At 35.6% G+C, this 22,095-nt stretch overlaps 1 protein-coding gene across 1 annotated transcript in view; it reads right to left on the minus strand.

The window, feature by feature from the left end:
- Window positions 1–22,095, minus strand: part of METAP1 (methionyl aminopeptidase 1) — a 56,990-nt gene that overhangs the window by 33,805 nt on the left and 1,090 nt on the right. The window lies entirely within an intron of this gene.

A 22,095-nucleotide genomic window follows, 5' to 3' on the forward strand; every position in this document is an offset into this window, starting at 1 on the left:
CTGATCATGAATTTTATTACTTTTAAAAGCAATCTACATCTTATATCTGAAAAGGTGACATACCTAAGTATTTATCTTTAAGATGTATGTGGCAATCCTGACCCAAATTCTTGGCTCTGAAAGACTTACTGCAATTAGGCAGCTACTGGTTACTGTGGGCTTTGTATCTTACTAGTATCACTATCCCTGACCAGGGAGGCAGCACACTGGGGAAGAGGATGCAACGTGAAATTCAAACATGCTCTCTGGCCAACACAGACCACCACAGAATCCGAAAACTACTGGCTCAAGGTGTTTGAGCACAGCCTGTGACTAATCTTTTGCAGAATAGCTATGCAGACACAAAGACAATCCTTAGGTTGTCCTTTTAAAGGCTTTTAAAAATATTATTGAAAACATTGAACAGAGACATCAGTAGCTACACTGTAAAGGACACAAAAAGGTCACAGACTCACAAATTTAGTTCCACTATATGGAATAGCTCTATTTGATGGCTCCAAAATGTCCTAATCTGCCTGCTTACAGAAGACCAAAATTAGAACTACCACTAACTGGTGATGAGCTTACCAACCCCCCAAAAATCAGCAGGGGCAACATGGGAGTGACCACCTGGGCACACACTCGGAGCACTCCAAGGGAAATCCTCTAGCTGTGGCTCAGGAAACAGGAAACAAATTCCTAGCGCTCAAAGAATACAAACATCCACCTTCTCTTTTTTGTCTGCTCAGACCCCATTCCTCACGGGATCGTGAGGTACGACCCAAAACATTAGCTTGTGGGAACCTAAATTCAGAGAAGAGGCATTTTCATCTGATCAGTGAAGTTATGGTCCAGAAAGGCTGGGGCCAAACCCCATTGCTTTTTTTTCCTCTCTGTCCTCCTGTGATTTGTCACCAGACGCAGGCACAGTAATAGGAGTGTGCAGAAGGGCAGTTAACTAAAACCCCCGCTTTCTAGCCAGAGGACCAAAAGAGAGGATTCCCAAGGAACCAGAAAGTACCAGAAACTCCAGAAAGTGACCTCATAAAGTTGTTCACAATACAAAATACTAATGCTTGTGAGACGAGAACTGATAGGTACGACCATCATCCAGGTCTCCAATCAAGCACTGGGACAGATGTGAATAGCACTGCAAAGGTTCTGAAAACAAAACTGACATTGGAACCACAGCCCAAAGAAGGCAGGTTAGAACTTGCAGCCTAAATCTAACCAGATTAGCAGTCTGCTAAAACAAAAATATCAACATTCTTCACAGGATTTAAACAAGACTCAAGATCTCGTAATTTCCAAAACCTTCAGGATACAATCTAAAATTATTACATATAAAGAACCAAGAAAAATTCAGCCCACAAGGGAAGTGAGTCAACAGATACCAATGCTAAATAAGAGGACACCAATGTTGTCATTAACTGACAGACTTCAAAACAGCTATTATTAAAATGCTCCAAAACAAGCAATCACCAACAAACTTGAAATCAACGGAAAGACAAAATCTTCCCAAATAAAAGATATTAAGTGGAGCCAAATGAAAATTTAAAACTGAAAAATAAAAAAAGCCAAAATAAAAAACTAAATAGATGGACCCTATTTAAAAACTGAATAGAAGGATAAAATGGCAGAACCATGATCAAGCAGGACCCAAGCCCTTGCTTTTAAAAGTAATAAAATTCATGATCAGAATTGAGTACTTACTGGCCACATATTTTATACTATTTATTTAACTAGTTAAATATTTATTTAACTAAATAATTAAGCAAATGTTAACTAACCATAAAACAATCTGAAGACTGCAGAACAGACCATCTACACCTGATGAGGAAGAAGAGACCACACAGAGAAGGGTAAAGTGGCAGAGCCATGGTCAAGCAGGACCCAAGCCCTTCCCCATTCCAGCCCACAAGCAGAAGAGACACAGCTCAGGGAGGGAATCTGCATGTCACTATTTGTCATTATATATAACATAATACTATACATACAGAACCCTAAAGATTCCACCAAAAACTATTAGAACTCATAACTGAATTCAGCAAAGTTGCAGGATACAAAATTAATATACAGAAATCTGTTGCATTCCTATATACTAACAATGAACTAGAAAGACAAGTTCATTTACAATTGCATCAAAAAAAATAAGATACATAGGAATAAACCTCACCAAAAAGGTGAAAGACCTGTACTCTGAAAGCTGTAAGACACTCACGAGGAATTTTTTTTTTTAACGAAGACACAAACAAATGGAAATCTATCCTGTGCTCATGGATAGGAAGAATATTGTCAAAATGGCCATCGTGCCCAAAGCAATGCAATCCCTGTAAAAATACCAGCGGCATTTTTCAATAAAATAGAGCAAATAATCTTAAAATTCACATGGAACCACAAAAGATCTCGAATAGCCACGGCAATCCTGAAAAGAACCAAGCTGGGGGAATTACGTTCCCCTGCTTCAAGCTATACTACAAAGCTACACTAATCAGAACGGTATGGTACTGGCACAAGCACAGATAGATAGATCAATGGAAGAGAACAGAGAACCCAGCTATAAACCCATGCATATATGGTCAATTAACATATGATAAAGGAGCCATGAATATACAATAAGGAAAAGAAAGCCTCTTCACTAACTGCTGTTGGAAAAACTGGACAGCTACATGCAAGAGAATAGATTAGGGGGTTACTGTCTAACTCCATACACAAAAGTAAACTCAAAATGGATTACAACCTAAATTTAAGACATGAAACAATAAAACTCTTAGAAAAAAACATGGGAAAGTCTCTTGAACATAAGCATGAGCAATATTTTCCTGGACATATCTCCACAGGCAAGGGAAACAAATATCAAAAATGAACAAGTGGGACTACATCAAACTGAAAAGCTTCTGTACGGCAAAGGACACCATCAGCAGAACAAAAAGGCAACACAGAATATGGGAGAATATATTTGTAAACAATTTATCTGATAAGGGGATAACATCCAAAATATGTAAACAACTAACATGACTCAACACCAAAAAAAACAAATAACCCAATTAAAAAATGGGCAGAGGACCTGAACATTTTTCCAAAGAAATACAGATGGCCACAGGCACATGTAAAGATGCTCCACATGCTCTAATCATCAGGGAAATGCAAATCAAAACCACAATGAGATATCATCTCACACCAGTCAGATGTCACTATCCAAAATACAAGAAATAACAAGCTTTGACAAGGATGTGGAGAAAAGTAACCCTCCTACACTGTCGGCCACTGTAGAAAGTACAGAGGTTTCTCAAAAACTAAAAAAACACAACCATATAACGCAGTAATTCCATATTTCTAGGAATTTAAAAACCCAATTAGAATTATATATGCATCTCTGTTTATTGCCACATTATTTACGATAGTGAAGATTTGGAAGCAACCGAAGTGTCCATCAATAGATGAATGGATAATGGAGTAATGCTACATATACATGGTGGAATGCTATTCAGCCATCAAAAAGAAAGAAATCCTGTCATTTGCGACAACATGGATGGACCTAGAGGGTATTATACTCAGTGAAATAAGCCAGGTGGAGAAAGACAGATACCATATGATTTCACTTATTTGTGGAATATAAAAACAAAACAAAATGAATAAAATAGCAGTAGACTCAGAGACACTGAGAAGTGACTGGTGGTTCCCATGGAGAAGGTGCTGGGATGGGTGGGTGGGGAGGACAAGGGGGTAAAGAATCATAAAAATTCTCAATCATAATATAAGTTGGTCATGAGAATGGTAGTACACAGGGAGAATATAGCCAGTGATTCTGTAATATCTTCCCATGTGGATAGATAGTAACTGCACTAGTTGGGGTGAGGATTTAATGATGTGGGTAATTGGTGAACCACTGTGCTGTATACTTGAAACTAATATAAGATTGTATACAAACTATACTTCAATAAAAAGAAGTCTACAGTTATATTTAATGTGAAGGACACAATGCTTTCCCCTAAGATGAGGAACCACAAGGATGTCCACTTTCAATATTCCATTTCAGCATTACACTGGAAGTCTTACAATGCAACAAAGGAAGAAAAATTAATATAAAAGGCTGGGAAAGAAGAGATGAAACTGTCCCATTCAAAGATGACATAGTTATATAAAGTATATAAATAAAAATACAAAGGAAAAAAACTCCCAGAACTAAAATCAGTTTACCAAGGTCACAAACACAAAGTCAACATACAAAAACCCACTATACTTCTATATACTGGCAATGTATAATTGCTAAATTACACAAAAACACCACCATTTATAATCACTCCTCCCAAAATCAGATAAACAGTATAAGTTTAACAAAACACATGAGCTGTGAGATGAAAACTAAGAAAAAATCATAAAAGAAATCAAATATGACTAAGTAATAAATAAAAAAATTGAAAGATATCCTATGTTCATGGAATGGAAGACTAAATATGATGTCAATCCTCCCCAAATTCATATCTAAGTTTTAACCAATTTCAATCAAAAGCCCAACAGGATTTTGATATATATATATATAAAAGGATGATATTAAAACTTACATGAAAAGACAAACTAGAATAGCTGAAACAATTTTGAGAAGAAAAAAACAATAAAATTGTAGTGATCATACTTTTTTATATTAAGGAGACAATTTTTTCTATTTTTTCTCCAAAAATAATGTTATTAGCAGCTGGTGTAGAATCTTATCAAATACATTTTAAAGCCCTTATGGAAGCAATTATATTTTTTTGTATTTGGCATAATGATTTGATGTACTAATGTTTTTTTCTATTATTTAATGATTTTTACCACCCTGAAATAAGCTAGCTGACTGCAGTGGATTATTCTGAATAACATAACTTGATAATATTTTGCAAAGTTGTGGGCATTTTATGTCTCTCAATATATTTTACTGGGTATTTTAATTCAGAGTTTTTTTACTGGTCTTTCTTTCCTTTCTTATCTACCTGCCATTTCAGAGTGAACACCAACTCTTATTATTACTAGCCAATAGATAATAGGGAAGAAGCCATTACTTGTGCTTCAGAGTCTTCTCTCAAAAAAAAAAAACAAAACCCCTGTCATCTTCTTAACAAGTAAAAAAGGCCAGGTGGTGAACATCTATAGAGGAAAGTTCCATCAAGCTGGATTAGCGGAACATCACCCTTCATTATAAACAAAAACCTCTCAGGCCTCCATTGGACATTTGCTAAGTAGAACTACAATTAGTTGAGAGCTTTTCTTTTGTCAGGCACCTTACCTGTATTATCTTATTCAGAATTCACACTAATCCTAGGAACTGGTTATTAATATTCCCATTTTACAGATGAGGAAACTAAAGCGGGGAAGGGTTGAATAATATGAAAAGCTCAAACAGCTTTTGGGTGGCAGAGCTAAAATTTAAATATAGGGCTCTCTGGCTCCAAAGAGAGAGAAAGTCTGCTCTCTTTCTATAAAGCCAAAAGGCTCACAGGGCAGTGCTCTGAAGAACAGCTCAGTGAATGTGAAAAAATACTGATCTGCAACCCCCATCACACCCCTATACCCTTCTCTAAACATCTCTTCCATCTGGCTGACCTTGAAATGTAACTTCATAATAAACCAGTAAAAATGGAGAAAAACAAACACAGTCTAGCAGCATACAGAGGGACAAGGAAGCAGGTAAGATCGAGGTAAAAGGAGACAGATTTAAGAAAAAAGGCTAAATTATAATTTTAACTTTGAAAATATATATATGGAAATACATAGACATTTCTCAGTATGTACTAAGAACTGGGAAAAGGAAAAAGTCAAAGGAAGAAGCTTAAGACTGCTCACAAGCAGAATCATATTTACCACTTAATAAACATCCTATAGAAGATTAAATGTTTTCATCCACAGAACTTAAATTACTGTAAATATATTAATTCTCTTACCAGGTTAGAATGGTCAGAAGACTCTGGAAGAGACTTCTTCAAAAAACGTGAAGTGAAATCAAGTGATAGAATACCTAGTATACTTAAATATGCCAAGAGATTTACAAACAAAGGAAGGGTTGAGGCCAACTGAAGATAAGTATGTAGAAACCTAAATAAATGAGTTGCACAGGAAAGGAAAAGTAACCAAAAAGGAATCATGATACACAACACTTAAGGGGTGCCTATTACATGCTAGCCACTATTCTAATTACATGTATTAACTTAAAAACCTTATGAGTTAGACACTATTTACATACTCATTTTATAGGTGAGAAAACTGAGGTGTATGATGTTAATTAAATGACTTGCCTAATGTCACACAGCTATTATGTGGCAAGTAGACTACATGACTGTTTTAAAAACAATTTACAAGACAGAACACAGGCATGTGACAGGTGAAGGGTGAAACAGCTAAAACTCTCTCTTTCCATTCCAAGGAGCCTAAAAGAAGGCCTAAAAACAAATTATTAAGACATAGCCATATAATCATGCTATTTTGAAATAGGGAATTAAATGTCAAAATAATCTGTTTAAAATGTTGAAAGAAACATAAGTTCTGGAGATATATTAGTAGACACATGATGACTATAATTAACAGAACTGTACTGTATATTTGAAAGTTGCTGAGAGAAAATCCTATAAGTTTTCACTGCGAAGAAATAAAAATTTGTAACCATGTGAGGTAACCGGTATTAACTAAACATTGTGTTAACCACTTCACAATATATACATATATCAAATCATTATGTTGTACACCTTAAACTTATACAACATTTTATGCCAATTATTTCTCAATAAAATTAGGGGAAAAGTGTTGAAAAAGATTACATGGTATGGGGGTGTGAGGATTATAGAATATTTAACCCTAAGTCATGTGCATGTCTTAGCAAGAACCAAAACAATAGTCGAAAACTAATATAATCTCTAAAATGTACAGTGTATACATATTAAGGTTCATTTCCTACAGCGATTTTCCAGCTGCATGAAAATTCCATCTAAACAACAAATTGTTTTCTTATTCAGAGTTAATCAGTCATCTTGCCACTGAAAGCAGTCTTTATACCAATTAATATAGCATTAAGGCAGTGTATTTATACCTCCCTGCTGGCAGTGTGCCTACACAAGTAACTCTCTACCCCACAACTGAGTATCCTTCCAATGACCAAAACACACAGCCTACCTTTCCAGCCTTTTCCCTGGGGGGAACATCACCCTCCTGGAAAACTAAGCTTGACAGACCACATCAAGACATTAGGACTGATTATGCCTTCCTTTCACACCAACCACATTTCCTTCCTAATGTTATCTTCAGCGAACCACCCTGAATGTCTGCACATGGGTATGTCTACACATTCACCATTATTTGTTGATTGCTCCTAACTTCTCCACACAAAAGGTAATATTAAGTACAACGTATCAACATTTAGAACCCAGTCATCAAAACCTCCTGAATTTAAATAAACAAAGATACTTTTCACTGATTGCAAATAATTACCATTGAGAATGTTATCAGAGTAGTCTCCAAACGTTTTTCTTTTTAGTGCTCTTGATTACAGAACTCTTGTAAAAAGAAATGTAGAGTAATATTCAGTATTTAAAACAGAAAAAAGAGCTGCTCCAACTGACACAGGACAAGGACGGGGCAACTCTCACTTGTACCCAATTCTATAATCTTTCAAAGCAATTACGCTTAAATAATCAGATGCTCACCTCTTCTTCATGCAAACTTTGCCTTCCTTCAAGGGTACAGAAGATTAAAACTGATTTTAAATACCATCTTTTCTGTAAAACTCCTCCTGTCCCCCAGTGGGAACAGACACTTCTAAACCTTCTAGCAATTGCTGCCTCTAAAATTCAGTTACTAATCTATTCTACTGTGATCTCTATTGTTGATGCGATTCTCAGGTAAACTTTGAACTAAGCAGTATAAGTTTTTTAAAGGAACCATGTTTCAATACCCTTTTCCATCCTCAGTTCCTGGTGGGCAGTGTAAAAATCCCAACATAATGTGTTTTAAAGACCAATGTTTAGGGCACACCTTAAGTATTCATGGGAAACTATTTTCTTTTCATATTCAGTCTGAAAAATCATAAGCTATCATGCAAATACCAAGGCTTAAAAATAATCACCCTTGATTCCAGTTTAACAAAGAACATTTTGAATAAGATTATGAACATACTCCTGGAAAAGCACAATATGCTTTACATTTTTCAAACTACTTGGTATTCTGAAGAAGCTTACAATTCACTGGATCAACTTTGTGCCACATTGATTTTTCTCTCAACTGCATTTTCGATAGACCCATCATCAACTAACAGTTTGGAATTCTTCATATTCACTGAGAAGTAGCTATCAAAACAGCCCTGTATTTTCCTCAGAGGACTGCAGAGTGCTTGATATTTGGTTCATAAAACTTACATCAAATCCTGGCTTTTAAGTAAGAATATTAATAGGATTATTCTCATTAAATAAACTAGGGAACTGTCTCACAAAATAGCTTAATTAGCTAAAGGCTTGTATATCAAGATATATGAGGATTCAAGTACGGAAGGAAACAAAATATTCGTAATAAGCACCTCTAACCTGTATAAGAATACCCACTCCCCTTACACGCTGAGGCCATGAAGCAACCAGGTCATGGTTTTCAAAATCACTAATGGCATCAGAACATTCCAGTTATCTCCTAGTAACTCCTGAAGACTGAACAGTGTTCCTTCTCTAAACCACAATCTCACTCTTTTTCTTCTCCTATTCAATATCAAAGTAGAACCACTCAAAAGCCTGAGCTATTCCCCTGAAGAATCAACCTCTGACTCCTTCACTGGGCAATCTTTCCCTCCTCATTGCTGAAAAAATGTACCAATGACCTAACTAAAGTAGGTTCGAGTGCTCCAAACCAACACCACAATTTCTTCTGCACAACCCGGTCTATCTGCTTCCAACACTCACACCTTTATATCTGTTCCCACAGATGCTTTACCAATCTGTTCAGGTCTATTTCAAATGCTATCTTCCACATACAGTGTCCACACCACACCCCTCTCACCCCGAGGCCTAACAGGTCACATGCACTTATTCAGTACTTGTTTGAGAGCACTTTGTCTCACTGCCTTATTCTCCACCTATTTAATAGTACCAAAGCACTGTCTATAGATTACCTCTTATAAATAGTAGGTAAAACTTGAGTTTTCACCCCAAGAGAAGACACTTTTTCTTTAGCATCAAAAGATATCTACCAATTTTAGGATCTCCTACAGGGTAGTGTGGCTCTTAGTCCTAGCTACATATCAGAATCACCTGGAAAGCTTTTCTTTAAAAATATTCCTGCTATCCCATCTCAAATTAAATCAGAATCTCTGGAAAGGCCATGTTAGGTGATTCTTATTTATTTTCAGGATTGTGAATCACTTGAGAGTGAAAAAATAATACCAGAGTTAAGAAATCCGTATTTTCATTTCACTGCTAAAACAAGTTATTTCCTATTTTACTCTTATCTAATTAATTTCAACATCTCCCACCCCATTTTAGGCCTGACTTGCAAACTACTAAAACAGCTTCCCAACTTGTCTTGTTACCTCAACACTGTCCTCTCTTTAATCTTTTCCTATTTCAGCCATCCTACAAGCAGCTGTTAGAATTAACATTAAATGGTTTTCATAATGTCACCACCTACCCACCCCTATCTCAAGATCCTGTACTATCTTTCTCTTCTCCACCATCTCAAAATGAAAATCAATCCATGTGACTGAAGGTATGAGTAAACAACATTAGAGCATTGAATGGTCAACTGGTACTAAAAAGGCTGTATATATCAAAGTATGACATGTATATAAATACTAATACAGAAAAACAAATACCCACACACGAAAGCATACTTTGAGCCAAAATTCCACTTCCAGAAATTTAACCAAATGAGTGAAGATACATGCATTATTTATAATTATGAAAAATTATCAGATCTACATCAATATACAATGGGTTAGATAAATTGTGACCCAAATCAATTCTATAAAGTTATAAAAAATGGAAATATAAAGAAATCTATAATGTTTTAGGGTTTAAAAATGGGTAAATCTGAAGGAAAACTGGAAAATCTACAAATACGTGGAAATTAAACAATGTACTCTTAAACAACCAATGGGTCAAAGACAAGGGAAATTAGAAAATCCCTTGAGACAAATGAAACACACACACACAAACACACACACACAAAAACAAAACTTACAGCATGCAGTAAAAGCAGTGTTACAGGGTAGTTTATAGTTATAAATGCATATGTTGGAATGAAGAAATACCTCAAATTAACACTGAAATAAAAAAATTAACTAAACCTAAAGCTAGCAGAAGGAAAAAAATAATAAAACAGCGGAAATTAATGGGAAAATACAAGAAAAAAAATCAAACAAAGTGAGTTGATTACTTTTAAGATCAACAAAACTGACAAACCCTTAAATTAACTAAGAAAAGAGAAGACTCAACTAACAATAGAAAAGTAAACTTCCAATGCATTAATTTCATGAAGCCAGTGTTACCCTGATAACCAAAGCCAGAGATACCATAAGAAAACTAGACCAAAATCCCTGATAAACATTGATGCAGACACCTCAACCAAATACAAGCAAGCCAAATTCAACAGTACATTAAAAGAATTATACACCATGACAACATGGAATTTATTCCTGGAATGCGAAGATGGTTCGGCATAGGAAAACTAACTGATGTAATACCATATTAACAGAAGGGAGGACAGAAACCACATGATCATCTCAATTGATTCAGAAAAAATATATAAGAAGATTCAACACTTTCATGATAAAACACTCAACAAACAAGTAATAGAAAAAACTACATCAACATAATAAAAACCACGTATGAAAAGCCTACAGTTAACATCATGCTCAATGGTAAAAATCTGAAAGTTTTTCCTCTAAAATCAGGAACAACACAAGAATGCCCACTCTCACCACTTCTATTCAACATAGTATCAGACATTTCAGACAGAGCAACTAGACAAGAAAAATAAATAAAAGGCATCCAAGTAGAAAGGAAAAGTAAAATAATCTTGGTTCACAGAGGACATGGCCTTACATGTAGAAAACTTTCAAAAATTCTAAAGTGAAAAGCTGTTAGAATAAACAAAGCCAATAAAGCCGCAGGATAAAAAAATCAACACACAAGAATTGTGTTACTATGTATTAACAATGAACAATCAGAAAAGGAAATTAAGAAAACAATTCCATTTACAATAGCATCTAAAATAATAAAATACTTAGAAATAAATATAACAAAAGAGATGAGAGACTTAACACACTGAAAATTACAAAATACTGCTGAAAAAAATTAAATACACAAATGAATGGAAAGATGTCCCATATTCATGGATTGAAAGACTTAATATTCTTAAGATGTCATTATTACCCAAAGCAATCTACAGATTCAACAGAATACCTAGCAAAATCCCAAAGACAATTTTGCAGAAATTGTAAAGCAATCATGCTAAAAATCATGGAATCTTCAAAGGACCTCAAATATCAAAACAATACTGAAAAAAAAAAAAAGGAAAACGCACATTTCCTAATTTCAAAACATACTACAAAGCTACAATAATCAAAACAGTGTGGTATTGCCATAAGGACATAGATATAGACTGCTGGAACAAAATGGAGTCCAGAAATAAACTCTTAGGTATACAGTCAAATGAGTTTTGACAAGGGTGTCAAGACAACTCAATGGGGAAAGGACAGCCTCTTAAATAAATGTTGCTGGGAAAATTAGATATCCACATGCAAAATAATGAAGTTGGGCCCTTATCTTAAACCATATACAAAAATAAACCCAAAATAGACTACAGCCCTAAAAATAAGGCCAAAAACTATAAAACTCATAGAAGAAAATATAGGGGAAAAGTTTCATGACACGACATTGGATATGGCAATCATTTCTTGGATATAGTATCAAAAAAGCAGGTAACAAAAGCAAAAACAGACAAAAGGAACTACATCAAAACTTTAAGACTTTTGTTCATCAAAGGACACAATCAACAGTGAAGTAACCTGGAAAATGGAAAAAATACATTTGCAAACCAATATCTGATAAGGGGCTAGTTAGAAAATATACAAAGACTCCTACAAATCAACTAGAAAAAAATCATACAGCCTGATTAAAAAATGGGCAAAGGACTTGAACAGACCTTTTTTCAAAAGATATATATATAAATGGACAAAAAACAAATGAAAAGCTCAACGTCTCTAATTATCAGAAAAATACAAATCAAAACCACAATAAGATAACATCTTACACCCACTAGGAAGGCTACTATCAAAAAAAGAAAAAGAAAACCTGTATTAACAAGTATTAGGGATTTGGAGAGGTTGGAACCCTCGGGTACTTTGGTGGGATTGTAAAGCATGGTGAGACTGTGTAACCACTATGAAAAATAGTACCATGGTTCCTCAAAAATTTTTAAATAGAATAACCCAGCAATCCCACTTGTGAATATATACCAAAAAAAACTGAAAACAGGTCAAAGAGCTATGTTCATAGCAGCACTATACACAACAGCCAAGAGGTGAAACCAACCCAAATGTCCACCAAATGATGAATAAACAAATGTGGTATAGCAAACAATGGAATACTCTGCAGCCTTAAAAAGGAAAGAAATCCTGTCACATGCTACAATATGGATGAACCTTCAAAGACATGTTAAGTGAAATAAGCCAGTCACAAAAATGACAGTGTATGATTCCATTTGTATGAAGTACCTAAAATAGTCAAATTCATAGATATAGAAAGTAGAATGGTGGTTATCAGGACTGGGAGGAAGGAGCAAAGGAGAGTTGTTTAATAAATGCAGAGCTGCAATACTGCAAGATGAGAAAGTTCTAGAGATCTCTTCCACAACAATGTAAATATACTTAATACTACTGACCTGCACACTTACTCGTTAATGTGGAAAAGTTTATATGGTTTTTACCACAGTAAGAAAAAAGACACCCATTTTTTAATAAGTTACACAATTATACAGCTCAACATAAGAGCAATGATCCCATTTTTGTTTTGGAAAAATAAAACAACAGCTAACATTTTAACATCTACTATACGCCAAGCACTGATTTAGGAACTGTGTGTTAATGCTGTTAATCCTCATGACAACTTTAAGAGGTAGGTACTATTATTACTATCCCATTTACAGATGAAAAAACAGGTACAGACAGATTAGTTAACATGTCAAAAAAACAAACAAACAAACAAACAGCTAATTAATGGTAAAACCAGGTTTTAAATGCAGGCCCTCTTAAGACAGTATCCATGCTCTTAATCTCTATGTAATACATAGATAAAAGTCTGGAAAAGAATAACCAAACGGTCAACATTCTCTTATTAAATGATCATGATGGAGTCTTCAGTTTATACACTTCTGTTTTAAACTTATGCAAAGATCATGTACTGCTTTTTATAAGGAAAAATAAAATGAGATATTTATGCTTTAAATAAATATACTCAATGGAACAGCAAGGTCTCTATCCCTAAAAGTAATTTTATTTCCTTTTATTTCTGTACCTCAAACTCTTCACTACAATAAATCTACTTGCTATAACACATCCTTCCCCTGGAGAGAAAGACTTCTCCTTCACCTTAACACACACCTTTTGATTTACCTTTTCAAATTTTGTAATTTATCAAAATCCAGTCCTTAACTCACCTCTCCCAGGAGGCCTTCTAGGACCTGTCCTTACCTACACCATTTTTCACCCATTTAGTATGCTACTTTGAGAGCTGCCCTTTGGCTGTTCTGTGTCCTCCCCAGAGCCATCCACAAAATTCCTTGAAGAAGACTACTCTTCCTCCTAGCAGCATGTTGCACACTTACCTCCTAAACCTAGATTCCTAAAGGCATTCCTACCAGAAACCAGGGTTCCTTGGAGACAGGATTGATTCCAGATCAATAGGGATATTCAAAGCAAATAGGATAGGGAAATTACAAGGTAAATCTGATTTGTCTTGTGTCAGAAAGCTAGGAGCAATCAGAGACTAATAGAGGGCCAAAGGATATAGAACCCACTTTGAATATAGTACCACTGACAGAATTTGAGACAATTTGAAACATCAAAAGGAACTGTAATCAATTTTAATATTTAATGAAGGAAAAAAGTCCAAAGGTACCTGAACTGAAAAATTAGAAAATAACAACTTGTGACCATTGGAAGTGACCAATATATTACCTGTCTTTGTAGTAGGAATAGGTGGGATATAGTTTATTCACCAGTTAATGAGGCAAAACTTTTCCTTACAGGGAAAAAAAAATACCAGCTATTACATGACAGAATGAGGAGTGAGTGTGGAAGTGGGGGGTGGAAATCACCACTGCAATCCCCACTGAAATAATTATCAGGCAAGGATCATCATGGATGCTAAAACCACTAGGGGAAAGACTGTTGAAAAAATGGAAATTATCATAGTGCCAGAGTATTATCCCACAGACTACACAGTAACGGCAAAATGAAAAATGTATGTTTACAGTGGTGATCTGGTAACAACCTGCTTAACCAAGTGATCAAATTTAGTTCCAGTAGGACTGAGACAACCAGGCATCTGTACCTCCCAATGTGAAACAATATGAGGTACAAAACATCACCTATGAGTCTTCTTGTCAAGTGGATCTTGACAGAATCTAATCAGGCCTTTGGACATAATTTCTGGCTTATAGAAAATATAGGGGAAAAAAGAACAATTTAAGGAAACTATGAGAAAATAATCAGATAATCGGGAATGTGTGACATTCTACAAGACAACTGACTAGTCTCTTCAATTGTAGTTAACAAACAAGAATGTCCTGTCTTCAGGAGATGCATGTTGAATATTTACTGGGTATAGTGTCATGTTGTCTGTGACTTATTCTCAAATGTTTCAACAAATACATACATGACCACAATTAAACACAGCACACATAAATAAATAGAGCAAAATCTTAACTTAGATGATGAGTATACTGCAATTAGTTCTAATATTATTATTTAAACTTGCCTTTTTGAAATTTATCAAAATAAAAAGCTAGGGAAACTTAATAAAGGGAAAAAATAAATCCTTGTCTATAACTTTACTTGGCACTGCCTTGTCATTTATCTTTTTTTAAGTACTTTCTGTCTATACAAATAACCATAAACCTCTTCAGGATAGTTAAATGTTTTTAACTTACATATTAACTGTACACCTTTAAATTCAGGTTCACAGATATGAAAATACCCCAATGAATGCTGCTAATCATAACTAATACAAAGGACCAGACAGACAAAAATCAAATGGCTGTTAATACCAAGCCCTAGCTAGAATATGTATGGAACAATATAGTTTCTGATGATGAGAGTGTAAGTACAATCACACTGGAAAACAATCTGGCACCATCAAAATATAGCTGAACATGTACATATCCTATGACCCAAAATGTTCTCCTAGATAATAAGAGAAACTCTTGCACACAGGCAGCAGGAGTTAAGTACAAGAATGTTTAGAACAGCACTGTTTTTAGTAGCAAAAACCTGGAACAGCCTAAATTCCCATTAACAAAGGAATGAATAAATTATGATATTCATTCACTGGAATATCATACAGCAATGAAAATGAATGAACTAGCACTGCATGTAATACAGATTAATCTCAGAAACATAATGTTAAACAAAGAAAGCAGTGATACAATAATTTCATTTATAAAATTTCAAAAATATAAAGTACATAATGCATTATCCAAGTAATCAAATATATGGTAAAACAAATGATAAACAAAATTCAGGATAGGGAGTACCTCTTGTGTGAGGGACACACAGGAGCCTTCTGGTCTTATTTCACTAGTAACATTCCTTTTAGTAAGTTAGGTGGTAAGTACACAGGCATTTACTATGGCATGTTTCTTTAGATCCCACAGTTGATTTACTATTAGTTTTTTATTCTACTCAACATCTAATAAAAGTAATTTAGCAAAAAATAATAATGCTAATATATAGATCCTGTCTATCTTTAAGGTACTTAAAACCTTGTTTAAAAATAATACTTAACTACTCATGTATAACAGCACCTGTATTTTTCTCCACATTTGTTTAGTAGTGAGCAGTGCAAAGGTATCAGTACTCAAAAAGGTCAAATCCATCACTAATACTAACTAGCAAAATTAGGAATAAAATAAATACCCTCACCCCCACCACAACACACAAACACACACACAAAGCCATGCCCTGGGGGTAAAAAAAGCCATGCCATGTTTAAAACCTAATGGCACTTATATTTATCTATTTTATTGAATGATTTAAATTCATAACTTGATGGCTAAGACAGGGAAATCTTCAGAATCTGATACAAAAGTTTGCCCTTTTCCACCTTTTATCAAGGCAGCATCATTAAATACAGGCTTACAGTATAAAGTCTCTGTTGCCTCCCACTTTATGATGATAAGGAAATTACTTTAAGTCATAATTTAATTTATAATTTATACCCTAACCACTCTTTAAAGGTCTAAACCTATGACCCAGATAATGCCACTCTAGCAGACCCCTACTAACAGGGTTTTTAGAAATACTTTGAACAGACATGGACAGCTCTGGTATATGAGGAAGAAGTCCCTACTAAAACTTTATACCTGATTATTAGTAACTCCCCACTTTCCCTCCCTCCAGCCCCTGACAACCAACATTCCACTCTTTGATTCTACAAACTGGCCTATAACTTTAGATACCTCATGTAAGTAGAATCATGCCATACTTGTCTATGACTGGCTTACTTCACTTGGCATAATATCCTCAAGAGTCATCCATGTTGTGGAATACTGCAGAACTTGCGTCTTCTTTAAGGCTGAATAGTATTCAATTGTGTGTATGTGCTACATTTTGTTTATCCATTCATCCATCCATGGACATTTAGGTTCTTTCCACAACTTAGCTATTGCAAGCTATTCTCCTTAGCCTAACTGCAAGGACAGAGCTTATTCATAATGTATATACAATTTGGGGGAAGTTCCACAGGGTCCCTCTCTCAGGTTCAACTATAGCTGTCAAACACACACACTGAGGAAGGCAGGCCTAGCTTACACTGTGTTGAACTGCTCTTTATTCAAAGCCAGACACAAGATTCATTACCAATCAAAGAAACCAAAATAAAAAGACCTAAGTGTTGAGCAGGTGCACTGCCTGCCCAAGCGTGAAAAAGCAAATGCTTGACATTAAAACTATGGGGCCAGGAGAGATTCAGGATTGAGCAGAGACTAATAATTATACTAGTATTTCATTACATTAAAACTTTAATTCAGAGAAAATCATAATGGTTCTCTATACAGTACTTCTGCCTATGTTACATCTAATAAACAGGTTTGTTATTAACACCAAAGGCAATTCTACATTAATTCAGAAGTTACCTACCACGCTAATGCTTCTCCCTCCTAACACCTAAACCTGGATACATGCTTAGGTATGTGTTTATGTCTGTCACTCCCACCAAATATTCAACTAAACTAAAAACTTTGCAAATACTCCAAACCTGAAAAAGACATACCAAAAAGATAAAAGTGACCGAAAGTTGTCACAAATTACATGAACAGTATAAGATCACACCTACTTCCAACAGTCCTTCCATTCTCTTAAAAAATTAACTCAGTAAAGACTTGTGCAACTTTTGATTATGAACCAACTAAATGATGTTTGCTTTCTACAGTTTCTACTGAAATACAAGATCTATTCATGACAAAATCCCAACACAGGTATTTATAATACAAGCATGTCAATAAAAAGTGCTCTCCACTGACCACCAGAAGGTCCTCACACCACCAATGATTCAGTGACTGCACTGTGAGAACTACTCTCAGCTTGAATGGCTCAGTCCTGGGGGCTATATGCACAGTACCCTACACAGTGTCCTGTACCAGTCCCACCATTATTCCATGTCCCTGAGTAAATCAAAATGATTTAAATTTTACATGAATACTTACTAAAGAGTATGTAAACAGCAGCTAAAAAACTGAAAGGAACTAAATTCAACCATAGGTAAGTAAATAAAGGACAGTGTATTTATACTATAGTAAACTATTCAGCCAATACAAAGGATAATGTAAATATAGCTCTAACAGACACCCTCAGTATACTGGTTAAGATATAGGGTGGGCAAATTTCCTAAGATTATGTATGCTGTGGTGCCATTTTTGTAAAAACATATGCAAGTACATGCACATAAATGTATATAATACATAAATATGTAAGATTACACATCAAAAATTTCACAGATATCAGTGGGTAACTTTGCACCCATACTTTCTAATTTTTCTACAAAAAAACATACTAGTGAAGTTATTTTTATTTAAACAAAAAAATCACAACCTCTCTATACCTTCATCCTATACTTCTGTTTATAAGAAGCTGTGACAGTTGTACCCAATCACCTAACTTGCAGCAATATCTAGGGGCAGTGTGAGGTAACATAAGGAATTAAAGAAAATCCCTAAGGATAATATCGTAATGTCTCCACTGATGATGAAAATGAGTTTCAGGAACACTCCCCACTGTCAGGAACTTTGTTACCAAAGGAGAACAGTTTTAAAAGATAGGGCTGCGCTTCAAAGATGCTATGTGTTGGAAGGGCGATTCCTTCCTCAATTTCCAACTCCAACTTACAAGATGCCCAGCCACTTACTGTCTTCCTGGAGACCCAGTTAGCTCATCACCCTACCTTGCCACTGCTTCTTTGAAAGAACCTCTTCCAAGAACTTACTCAAAAACATATGTAAACAAATGATACCTCTCTTAAAACATTTTTAAACCTTCCGTACAACTGACTATAGTAAATGGGAGGCTATATGCATCATAAAACCATGTTCTGCACTTTGCATGCTCTCTCTTATTCACCTAACCCTCAACCCCATAAAGAAGGCACACCATTAACATACAAGTTCATACAAGAAGGAAATGACTTACCCAAGGACACGTGAGCAAAGATTTAAACCCAGATCCAACTACAACCCCAGGCTCCTTCCACTTACATTACACTACCTTTAAAATACTTACACCTTATCAATGGTTACAAATCACTCCCATCTTTCTTAGCTTATCCTTTAAAGACAAGATAGCATCTGTCCCGGGCTGTTCACTAAGGGCTTAAATGCTCTTTGCTTTCCTTCAAAGGCCCATCAATGTTTCCTTTCACTTAGTGAACTGAGTATCTTACTGTGTGCAAGGCACTTATGAGAAATTCAAAGATGAGTAAAGCATAGCCTCCATCCTCAAAATACTCTAACTCCCAGGGACTAGGAGTAAACTACTAAACTACTATTATAACTCGTAAATGACTATTAAGTAAGAACAGACACTTCTATTAAAAAAATGCCATCAAACTTCAGGAACTGAAAAGCTCAATTTTCAAGTAAAACAGGTTTTACGCATTTAAGGGACCAAAACTTTTCTTACAATTGTGTCTAAGATAAACACATTTCTATTTTAAGCACAAAATGCAGTGTAACAATAAAAAGAGCTAACTGATGAAATTTACTAATGTGCTAAGTGTTCTGCATATAGTTAGTATTTGGTCTTCACTAAAACCCTGAAGTAAATACTATTAATGGCCCCATTTTGAAAGGCTGTAACAGAAAACAGAGGTTATTAGCCCAAAGTCACACAACTAGTAAATGATGGCATTGTGATTCACATGCAGCACCTACCTCTCTACTCTGCCTTTTGATACATACATTTATTTACTGACCACCTACTGCATCGTGTTGAGAAATGAGGAGAGGGCAGAGATTAAGACAGTTTATTCCTAAAGCTCACCTTCTGACTGAAAGACAAGTAAGAAAACAAATGAGATAATTAGATTGTATAAAATGTTAATACACACGGTGATGTGACAGAGTAACTGGGAAAGGTTTACTTCTGTTAACCTCTTGAAGTTTTGTTCTCAGTTTGTTCCCAAAGTCAAGCTGGCCAGACAGCCAAGCAGCGAGGACCAGCGAGGTAAGGAGTAAAGAGAAGAGAGACCAGTCCTAGTGAAGATGATCAGAGAAGTCGCGAGGAGAAGCCCTAGTTCATCACAAATGTGGAAATTGGCTTAGGAAAATTAGTGATCTGATCAAAGTCTCAAGCTAGGCCTGAAAGAATGGCTAAGATTTCAGAAGACAAGCGACATTTTGAGTGATGAAAAGAATACAGCCTCTGGTTAGAGCAAGAGAATAAAGCTGGATTCAGAAGAGGTGCCCTGATTATGGGGCTAGAATCCTGCAAGCAATAGTAAATCTACTTGTTAGAGGTGCTATGCTAGGAGTAAAATTATTTCTGTACAAAATGTTTTGTTTGTTTGTAGGTATTTGTTTGCAAGGTGGGGACCTATAGTAGGGAATGGAGTCAAGAGACCACTACTGACTTGGTGAGAAATTTTAAAAACTGACTATGGGGGTAGTAATAGGAAAGAAGAGAGACAGCTGTGAAAGCCACCCGGGATATGTTTGACTACAGGTATTGCAATGGTACCAGAAATCACCTTCAGAACCCAATATGAAATACCTCCAATCCCACCATACTGAATAAACCCTGCATGTTTTCACAACTGTTGACATTTTTCCACAAACCCTATGAGCCAATGTTCTTTGTACTAAATAATACCATGTCAAGGAGAGTTATCATCTATGCTTGATGAACATGGTTCTGAGATAAGTAGAAAAAAATGGAGAGACCAGTCCAACCCCACATACCTAAGTCTTGACAAAATGCCTTGTGACTCGGACCACTAGCTTTGTAAGGTTCCACTACGCCTCGTTTTTCATGTTAACCTATTGTTTTAATAAGTTTTATAGCCACCATGTCCTAGGTTTAGAGACTCCTTGGTCAGATGACCAGTGGACCAAGAAACAACTTGTTTGTTCCGAAACAAAGGAATAAGGAAAATTTGGTGTCCAACAGTTTCCTTTTCCTCATTATACTACTAAATTTCCCACCCCTGGGTAAAGAGTTTATGTGCTAATGCTACATGAGATGTCTTTGCAACATACGTGTATGTATGTAATCCAGTTGGGTATGTGCTAACTGAAACCCTCCCTATTCATGCTGGGTGACCTAATAACTAATAAGTGAACCTTCTCGCTCCCCATAATGGGAGCTACCTTGATTCTTCTCAGGACTGACTCTCTCCTGAGCAGTCTACCTTGGTCTATCAGGGTGTTTCTGTTTTCTTCAGTTCTCCAACAAAGCGCACTGCTAACTCTAGGTGTTAAATCTTTTCATATGTGAAGACAACGACCAAGGACCCTGTTCTAGAGTCTGCTGGTAACAGTTTCACAGGATCTTTTTAAAATCTTAGTATATAAGCATCTATACATATTGATTCATCTAGCATTACAAAACGCCACTTAATTTTAAATGCAACATAAACTGTATTTTTTCTACTCAGATGGCACACAATTTCCAAAAAGAAGTTACTGTTTTTTTAAGTCCAGGTCTCACAAAGGCCTGACCAAATTAGAATTTGAAAATTAATTTAAAGATACAAAAGGACTCACACCAGGTTTAGCATGTTGAGTAAGAAGGAGCAACACTTCTCCATGTGTAACTTTTTCCAAATGATACTAACAAGGTCAAGGTTCATATCCTATGTAAAAACAAGACCTATGCAACACAGCTAGATCTCTGACAGTGGTTATCTATGAGTGTGGAGACTTAACGATTTTATTTACATGTTTATTTTCCATGCATCTTTATGTTTACATTTAAAATATTTACATTACTTGTATTTATTGCTCTTATAAATTTGTTTTCATCCTATTCATTTATATTTTTATATAGGACAGTGTTAAATTGTCCTGGCAGCCTTTTTAAGCCTTAACGTTTTACCAGCATTTCACATTCGTTAGATAATTTGGTTGTTCTCAGAACAATCCTGTAAAATATGTAAGCAAAAGTATCATCTTCCCCTCTGTACAGTGGTGGGACTAGAGCTCAAAAAGGTTAGGTAACTTGACTAGTTCAAGATGGCACAGTAACTGGCACGGGCAGGGCCCTGGCCAGGTCTTCAGATTCTTTGTTCATGCGCCTTGCCCCACAAGACACTACCAATTTAAAACTTGAATATTCATGTGTCTCTCTTCAACAAACCTGGACTGTAACTAGGAGCCATACCACTGCCGCCCTGCCAATAT

The sequence above is a fragment of the Manis javanica genome, chromosome 5, assembly GCF_040802235.1.
Source record: "Manis javanica isolate MJ-LG chromosome 5, MJ_LKY, whole genome shotgun sequence".
Taxonomy (NCBI): Eukaryota; Metazoa; Chordata; class Mammalia; order Pholidota; family Manidae; genus Manis; species Manis javanica.